The following is a 9,477-nucleotide window of genomic DNA, read 5'->3' as shown; positions in this document are numbered from 1 at the left end:
CATACTTATATATATATGATTCATATGAGCTTTAGGGTGGGTAAGCCATCAACATTTTATATAGATAATACATATGGTTCTACGATTTGCAAAGCTCTAAGTGAAAGTCAAATTTGAGACAAGATATATTCCTTTTTGGTCTTTTTGCAAAGGCTCAGTAAAATTTTCTTTGTCACATTTTTTTCTGACCTGTATGCAATTGTGCTATGGATCTTATTTTTTTAATTGTGGGTCACTTAGTGTAAGAGACCTTTTTTTTTTTTGCTCATCTTTGCTGCTTATCAAGTGTTAATCCAGCTATGACTCCATTGTCATAGAGTACTAATGGCTCTATGAAACAATCAGCCTTGTGCAAATGACCATCAAGTGGCCGAGAACTATGACCTCCTTGGGCCAAATGTCACTTAGTGATGCCAAGTCAAAATAATGCTTCAAGCTGCCTTTGCAGTTGGAAACGTCACTCACGTGTTTCATTATATCAGAATCATAGTCAATAGATTTTATTTACTCTAATATTTGACAGTGTTCTGGTCAATGGCTTCTAAAGATTAAATATACGCAAATACGTCTTTTTAAAAAAAACCCTGAAAATGTCACTGAAAATATGAAAGAAGCATGAATATTAAAGTGTTCACAATTCTACCTTTTTCTGTGAAGCCAGAAAAGTGTTTATTATTGTCTACTCCATCCCCTTGCAGTGGTGAGGACTCTAGACTGGCTCACTTATGCTTGAGGGGCTGTGTGTGTGTGTTTGTGTATGTGTGTGCATGCTTATATGACACTGTGCAGAATGAATTGGACATAGACTCTGGAGGATAAGACACCAGGTAGGCAGCAAGTGTAGTGGTTCAGAAATGAAGATGTAAAGGTTTATACCAAATGAGAATAAAATGAGAAGATTATAGATAAAACATTGTAATGAAAATTAGAGAGTTCTGGCATACTGCTTTCTAAATTACACTACTTTGAGCCTGAGAAGGATTGGTCTGTTAAATAGGAATAATTATTGTGCCTGCCATATAAAATTGCTGTGAAGAATAAATAAGAAAATGAATGTAAAGCAAGCACCCAGCGTTTAATGGGTACTCAATAAATGATGGTGGTTGGGTTCCTCACACACGCTCTCTCCTCCAAAGCATTTGTTGGGGAGGAATGTACTTCTCTCCTTTGGAAGAAATTTTGAGGGGATAGAAGTTGATAAACATGATGGCATCTTTCTAGAAAGGGTGGGAAAATATAGGAGAAGGAGTGGTCTCTACCATCCTCCAGAGACTGAGTTACCACAGTGATCTGTGAGTCACCCAGTAGCTATGAGGGTAGATGGAGCAGTGAATGTTCTTCCAGTCTGAGATATTTCCTGCTTGAGTTCAGTTTCCAGCTCTAGGCTTCATTCCCTGTCCCAGTGTCCTGCCTTCCCTGTTTCTTTTGAAACCCAGATGGGATTCTTTCTTTTGAGCCCAGATGGGATTCCTTCTCTCTGTTCAAATGTTAGATATGAAGAGTTACATTACTTAGGGACTTCTCTGCAACCCAGCACCAGCTCCCCAGTCTGGGTGAGGATGAAATCATCTCAGGTAGGACTCAAGTAGCATCTTAGGATGATGCCTAAAGCTGGCATTAGCGTTATTGCAACTATATCAAATTAAAGCATGAAGAGAGATATTTGCTTTGACCACGTAAAAGTAATGCTGGTTTCAGGCGCTCGCATTTTCTTATCATTTAGGTCTAGTTACTTTGTAATATCATGAGTATGGCTATCATTAACTGACTCTCAGAGTCAAAGGAACATGAACTGTGATCATCTGTTCATGTGTGTTTATTATGCTTTAATTATAGTAACCTCGTAATATAATAAAAATAGGTAGTGATATTGTATGTCACTCAAAATAGCTAATATTGGGCTTTGCCATATTATGGAGGTAACATAATCCTTCCCTGAAAGTTTCTTTTTTTATATATATAAATTTGTTTATTTATTATTTTTTAATTTTTGGCTGCATTGGGTCTTTTTTGCTGTGCACGGACTTTCTCTAGTTGGGGTGAGCGGGGGCTACTCTTCGTTGTGGTGTGCTGGCACCGCACCACAGTGGCTTCTCTTGTTGCGGAGCATGGGCTCTAGGCGTGCAGGCTTCAGTAGTTGCAACACATGGGCTCAGTAGTTGCGGTGCACGGGCTCTAGGGCACATGGGCTTCAGTAGTTGTGGTGCATGGGTTCAGTAGTTGTGGCTAGCAGGCTCTAGAGCACAGGCTCAGTAGCTGTGGCGCATGGGCTTAGCTGCTCCATGGCATGTGGGATCTTCCTGGACCAGGGATTGAACCCATGTCCCCTGCATTGGCAGGCGGATTCTTAACCACTGTGCCACCAGGGAAGTCCCTAATCCTTTTTATATATTGTTGGGTTTGATTTGCTAATATTTAGATGAGTTTATTTGCATCTGTGTTTACCAGAGATATTGGCCTGTAATTTTCTTTTTTTTGTAGTGTCTTTGTCTGGTTTTGGTATCAGGGTAACGGTAGCCTCATAGAATGAATCTGAGCATATTCTGTCCTCTTCAGTTTTTTTGGTATAGTTTGAAAAAGATTGATATTAGCTCTTATTTATGTGTTTGGTAGAATTTCCCTGTGGTGCTATCTGGTCCTGGACTTTTGTTTGCTGGGAGGTTTTTGATTACTAACTCAGTTTCACTACTAGTGATTGTTCTGTTCAGATTGCCTATTTCTTCCTGATTCAGTCTTGGAAGATTGTATGTTTCTAGAAATTTATCCATTTCTTCTAGGTTGTCTAGTTTGTTGGTATATAACTGATGGTAGTATTCTCTTACGATTTTTTTTTTAAATCTCTGTGATGTTAGTTATAATTTCACCTCTTTCTTATTTTGGTCCTCTCTCTTTTGAGACTACATATTTTTAATGTTTCTCTGAGGTGGTGTTTCTTGCCCTTTTCTGTGTGTGTTATTGACTCATTCAGTTAAGGATCTGATGAATCCTAACCACGTTTTCCCCAGAAAAATGCACACAATTGTAAATTTTATGCATAGTTCAGGGTGTTCCCAGAACCTCTGGTTCCCTTAAAATCTAGGTTAAGAACTTCAGTTCTGGAAGATTTGTTTTTGTTGTTGTTTGTTTGTTTTTGTTTTTTTCGTATACTTGTGGACACTATTCTTTTGTACAACTGAATAATAATGACAAATGATTATTCAGTGCTCATTATGATCCAGGCACTGTTATAATGATAAACAACTAAGATGGCTTAAAGCTTGGTGGGGGGGGTGGGGAGGAGGCATTTTCCTTCAACTTCCTAGCTGTTTCTTGTGGCCCAGCAAAATAAAGTGAAGGTGTGGTAGTTAGGACTGTAAAGTGCACAACATGCAGGCATGCAAAGAATATTTGAAACTCAGAGTGCCTGTTATTTTTCAGAGACAAAAGCAATATAAAGGTGCAAAGGGAAAAACTAGTTGAATTTGTTTGGAATTGTTTTATAGCATTGAAACAGTTCAAACCTGCTTTCTTTGGTGGTGATGCAACTGAGTTCCTAAAAGGAACTTGACAATTCATGGAAAATACCTCAGGAAGGGTGATATGAACTCTTGAGTCATCAATCTACTCCTGAATCAGCAGCCTAAGGCTATGAGAAGAATGAAGTTTATAGTGTAATAAACACAACTGACAACTAGTTCTTAAACTCTTTACTCAGCACTGTATTTGAAACCCAGTTTCAACTTTCCTTGGCCATTTGACCTGAAATGCACCATTTACTACTCCCTGTTGTTGGAGTGAAAGCCCTCCTTAGAGAAGCCATGCATTTGCAATATCATCTCAGGTTCCTATTCACAAATACTGCACAGAAGTTTATCTAAATAAATCTCTTCCATTTCTTTCTCATATTTAGATGAGATTTTTCTTTTCTTCTACAAATATTTATGAAGGACTCATCAGGTAGTAGATGCTATTCACGACAATCATTTTAAAGAACAGAAGATCCTTTGATGGCTATCTAATGCCTCCAAATTACGTACACCTATTAACTCCTCATTTTTTCATGCCCCTGTTTTCCAGATGAGTTGAAAACTGGCAGTTCAAAGGGACACTGAAGCTTTAGACACAAGCATGGCTGGGAAGAGAAACAAGGCTGAGAGAACACAGAGGTATTGCTAATGTTACTTATAAAACTTTGGAATTTAAAGAAAAAGGATCTAAGTGATGATCTTTCCTTTAAGGGGGTGGTAAAGAAATGAAAACTAAAAATAAAATGTTTGATAATAATAGTTTTCATAAAATAACCACTAACGAAGTTGGCAGAGGTTTTAAATACATTTTTATTTAAAATAACTAAATGGCAGCTCAGGAGGACAGTGTATTCACAGCACACATTCCCAGGATTGATAAGGTTCCCTCAGCCAGTTTCCTGCAGCTGGAGAGCTCAAGCAGATGACGACAACATGAGTGTTAATCATTTCCCGACCAGGCAATCTTAGTCACAAGTTCACTAGAAGTGAAATCAGCCCCTTGGGTTTAAAAGCAGCTAAAAAACTTTTTTTTTCTCAGTTCACTTTGCAGTTTCTCCCTTTCAGGTTAAGCACATGGAAATTCGTTTGGCAGTTCTTTTTACATCACAATTTCCATTAGTTGCTCCCACAAATTGGGGTTTATCTGATTGTGTGGTAGATGGGAACCTCAGGATAAAATTCAATGGCTGAAGGCTGAGTGAAGTTTACCCTGGCTGTGGTTATGAAGAGGGTAAGTGACTGGACCTCTTTGGGTTTATTTTCTCTTATGCTAGATTTTATACACCATAAAATGCAAAAGGCGTAATCTTGCATTTATAGTTAACCATTTAGATGTGTTTGGAGGTTGTTTTTAAGTGATCACAGGCCAAAACCAAGAATTTAAAACATACATTAGGCATACATGCCAAACAAAATTGTTTCATTTTCCTCCTAAAAAAAATCATTTCTATTAATTATACAGTTTATTTAGTTAATTGAACTGTTATTGAAATGTCTTTCTGCATTAATGGAATGTTGGACTGTTCAGTAAATAGACTGGAAACAATTTTTTGTGAACAAAAAGACATAAATAATTTTGATTATTGGAAATAGCCAAGGTGGAACTGGATGGAACATCTGGCGGCAGACTTCAAAGGTCAAATAATTCTAATAGAAATATATTAGCTGTCTGTTTTTATTTAGCAAGATGATTTTTTTCTTGTTTCTTGAAATCTATTTGAAGTAGTCATAACAATTTTATAAATTAAACCTATAATGATATTTCAATTATTGTCTTTCTGGAAAAGGAAAATGATATTTGGGTATAATAGAAGTGCTTTCATTAGAAGATTACTGGGCAAGACTCTGTTCTTGCCCATTTCAATTGTGGTGACCCTTTATTTCAAGAAAAATACAGAATTTCTCTTTTTTGAGGCCTAGAATAGTCCTGGGCACATAGAAGACTTTGTAGAATTAGCTACTGATTATTTATTTTTAAGTCTGCACTTACATTAATGGATTTTAGAAGATATCTTCTAGTCACTTGTGTAAAACTTTATTCAGTACTCAATATGTCAGTGACGAATTAAAAAGGAAATAGAAGATGGTTTTTATCTGAAAGGAATTTAATTCACCTCTTTCCCAGTATGAACCAAACCTTTCCATTTTGGAGAACTGTAATTAATACTTTTCTTCTGAGTGTTTGAAAAATTATGGAAAATGCCACCTGTTTTTTACAACAACATTGCTCATCATTGTGAAAACCTGGAAAGAACTAAATGTTAATGAACAGAACAGCAGTTAAAGACAATGGCATACTACATAACCTGTAAAAAAGAATGAGGTGAATCTATATTTATTAACATGAAGGCAGTCCAAATAATATTTCTAAGTTATTTTTTTTAAAAAGCAAGTTTCAAAAAAAATAGTGAGTTAGTAGGTAGAGTGTACAGTATTCTCATTTTTTGGTAAAAACAAATAAACCAGTATCTACATTTACAATGTCTGTATGTGTATTTACCAAATCATTTAGAGTCGCCATTTTTGGGGATTGAATGAGAAAGTCTATTTTCTACCTTGTAGATATTAGAATGTAACTGGTAGGGACTTTTAAAATTTAATTCTAAAACCTCAGTGTTTATAATAGTGTCTGGCACGTAACAGGCACATGACAGTGTCGAATAAATGAATGAAGAGATTTACGTAATATTTAAATTTTTTAAAAATTAGCACAGTTGATTTTCAAGCAGATAAAATCCACAAAATGACTTATTGTTTTAATTAAAAAAATATTTAGAACAACTTTCAAAGCCTCTACTCTCTCTTCCCTTCATGTTACCTCTTCTTCTTTTCTACTTTTTGTAACACTTTCCTTCCCTTTTCTAGCTAATTTGGGTTCAAAGGGAAATGAAAATGTCATGGTTCCTGTGCTTATTTAAGATTTTATGCCGAGGCATCTTACTTTGCGTTTGACATCCATCTTCAGGAATCCGTGCATCTAACATCCCAGATTGCTGCTTAGCTTGTTATGTGCATGCCGTCTTTCCAATTTGATGGCAAACCCTGGAGAATACAGACCCTGTCTTATGATCCTTTCTGTCCTCAATACCTAGCACAGGGCCTCACACACAGTAGGATGGCATTGTTGTTGAGTATTCTTCCCACAAAATTTTGTGCAGTTCTTAATGATGGCATACTACTATAATCCCTCCTCCTAGGCTGAGCATCGTATACAATAGGCACTCAGTACATTTATTGAACGAATGGTTGGTGATCGACTCTGGCACGTAATCTCTGTGTGTATGGCTGGTAAATTGGGTTCTGAGGGAGATGAGAGGAGACTGTATCAGTTTGGGATTCTTTTGGTTGCCAGTGATAGAATACCTGACTAAAATCGGCAGAAGCAGAAGCGGAAGCAAAGGCGATTTATTGGCTCATATAGCAGTTTGATGGTGCACCTGGCTTGAGAAATAGCTAGACACTGTGGCACAAAGTGATATCTCTCTCTTTGTCTGTCTTGTCTCTCTTTCTCTTATTCTGTTCTCAGACAGGCTTTCTCTTTGAGGTTATAAAATAGCTGCCAGAATCTCCAAGAACCATATTCTTTCAGATTCCAATCCAGCAGAGAAAAAGCGAGTGTCTTTCAGCAATCCTAGAAAACTAAACCGTGACAGTTGCTCAGAGTGGACCAACAGTAACTGAAACCAGGATGTTAGTGTGCTGGTTTCATGAGCTTCTAGTGGCCAGGAATAAAGCCTCAAGCAGGCCAAGCGAACTGAGAGTGGGGAGAGGAGGATCCCCAGATAAAAATCAAGGTTGTTGCCGCAAGAAGGGAATGGATGCCTGATAATTAAACAACATATGTCAAATGCAAAGGTAAGAGAATTACTTGATACTCTTTTCCTCTTTCCTTGACATAAATATAGCCAAATATGAGTAAGTAATCGCTGGGAGAACTCAATCAATTCTAACTCTATAAGGGTGTGCCTACAGGTACTAACTGTTAAAGAGAAGGCAGTTGGAAAGATGGAAGAAGAGAGCTTCTGAATTGATTGAACCCAGAGTCCTGTCTGGAGCAGTGACTCTCAAATTTGCTCTATACTGAAATTATCTGTGGGTAATTCTGATGCTCAGGCCACTCTTTATAACACGTGTATCAGAATACCTAGCGTTGGGACTCAACCATTGGTACTTTTAGGCTCCCAGGTGTATTGTGTTCTATGCAATTTGGAGACCCAGTGGTCAAGAGAGATATCAGGGAGGATTTAGAATAGTTTTAAAGGCACCTGAAACTGTAGATCCTCCATAAATATCTGATGACTTGATTTAAAAGAGGAAAAGAACATAACTGGGCAAAGATGTGGGGGGGGGGCATATTTGTGAACTGTCTACTCTTTGTAAGCATTGTGTTCAGTTCTCAATATACATTTCGCACCTGATCTTCATAATCAGGATTAAAAAAAAAAACAAACTCCATTTACCGTGAGGAAATAAAGGTTCAATAATGCTAAAGTAACTTGGCAAAAGGTCAATCAATAAATAAAGCAGGTCTTTTGAGCTCCAAATTATATACTCTTTCACAGTACCACAATTACAGGTGTCAGACATGAGTTTAAGGGGGAACTCAGCTGTTGGGTGTAGCAAGTAAATTTACCTGACTAAAGAAAAGAGTATAGACTAGGCATGAAGGCGGTCCTGAAAAATTGACAGAAGTGACATCATCTACAGCAGCAGTCCCCAGCCTTTTTGACACCAGGGACCGGATTCTTGGAAGACAATTCTTCCACAGGTGGGGGATGGTTCAGGCGGCAATGCGAGCGACGGGGAGCGACAGGGAGCGGCAGATGAAGCTTCACTTGCTTGCTCGCCAGCTGCTCACCTCCTGCTGTGCGGCCCCCGCTCCTAACAGGCCGTGGTCCCATACCAGTGCACAGCTCCGGGGTTGGGGACCCCTGATCTACAGCACAGGGTGGCAAACAAGGGCCTGTGTGCCAAATCCAGACCACCACCTGTTTTTATAAATAATATTTTATTGGAACCAGCCACATTCATTTGTTTACATATTGCCTATGGCTGCTTTTGCACAACCATAGCAGAGCTGAGTAGCTGTGACAGACACTATATGGCTTATAAAGCCTAAACTATTTACTAGCTAGCACTTTACAGAAAAAGTTTGCCGACCTTTGACCTAGAGTTTACGTTTTTATGTAATAAGCAGTTCTGAGAAGGGATGAGATTGCCATTATCAATCCAAGACTGATGATAATGCTTGTGGCCATATGAGTAGGATTCTCCAAGCATCTTCACATTCATTCATTCAGTAAACATTTATTGAGCATCTACAAAGTGCGGGACACTCTGAGCTCAGTTGAAATGCAGTGCAATACATTCTACGGTGAAAAATAGGATTCCAACATATGATAGCTTCTCTCTCTGCTTCTAGTCTACATGAGGGCAGGGTTTGGTTCTGTTTTTGCTCATTACTGTGGGTTCAGCCTAGAAGGCAGTAGGGGGTCACTAAATATTTGATGAATAAAATAATGATCAATTAATGTGGTAGAGGCAAGCATAGGATGCTGGGGAAACACACCTAACCCAAACTCTGATGGAGGTCAAGTTATGAAGTTGAAGAAGTGGAAGAAGTGAAGGAAAAAAGGCAGCAAGTCGGGGAGGGAGGGGAGCAATGAAGGGGTTGTAGTAGTTCACTGGACCGATCTTGGACAAGGTCTGTCTTTGTGGGACTGGACAGAAAGAGAGCTATGATCCTGAGCAGTATTTGGTGAAAGATTTCATGTGATAACAGAAAAATCTATTCAGTTCCCAAGTCAAAAAACCTCCAGAAGCTTCCTGCTACCTACAGTATAAAATCAAGATTACTAGGTTAGACCTTCAAGTCCTCTGTAATTTGTTCTCTGCTGGCTTAATCTTTTTTATAAATTTACTTACTTATTTATTTATTTATTTATTTTTGGCTATGTTAGGTCTTCGGTGC

This window comes from Phocoena phocoena, chromosome 6 (genome assembly GCF_963924675.1).
Source record: "Phocoena phocoena chromosome 6, mPhoPho1.1, whole genome shotgun sequence".
Lineage (NCBI taxonomy): Eukaryota > Metazoa > Chordata > Mammalia > Artiodactyla > Phocoenidae > Phocoena > Phocoena phocoena.
The sequence above is the reverse complement of the archived record's forward strand: the minus strand, read 5'-3'. Positions refer to the sequence as shown.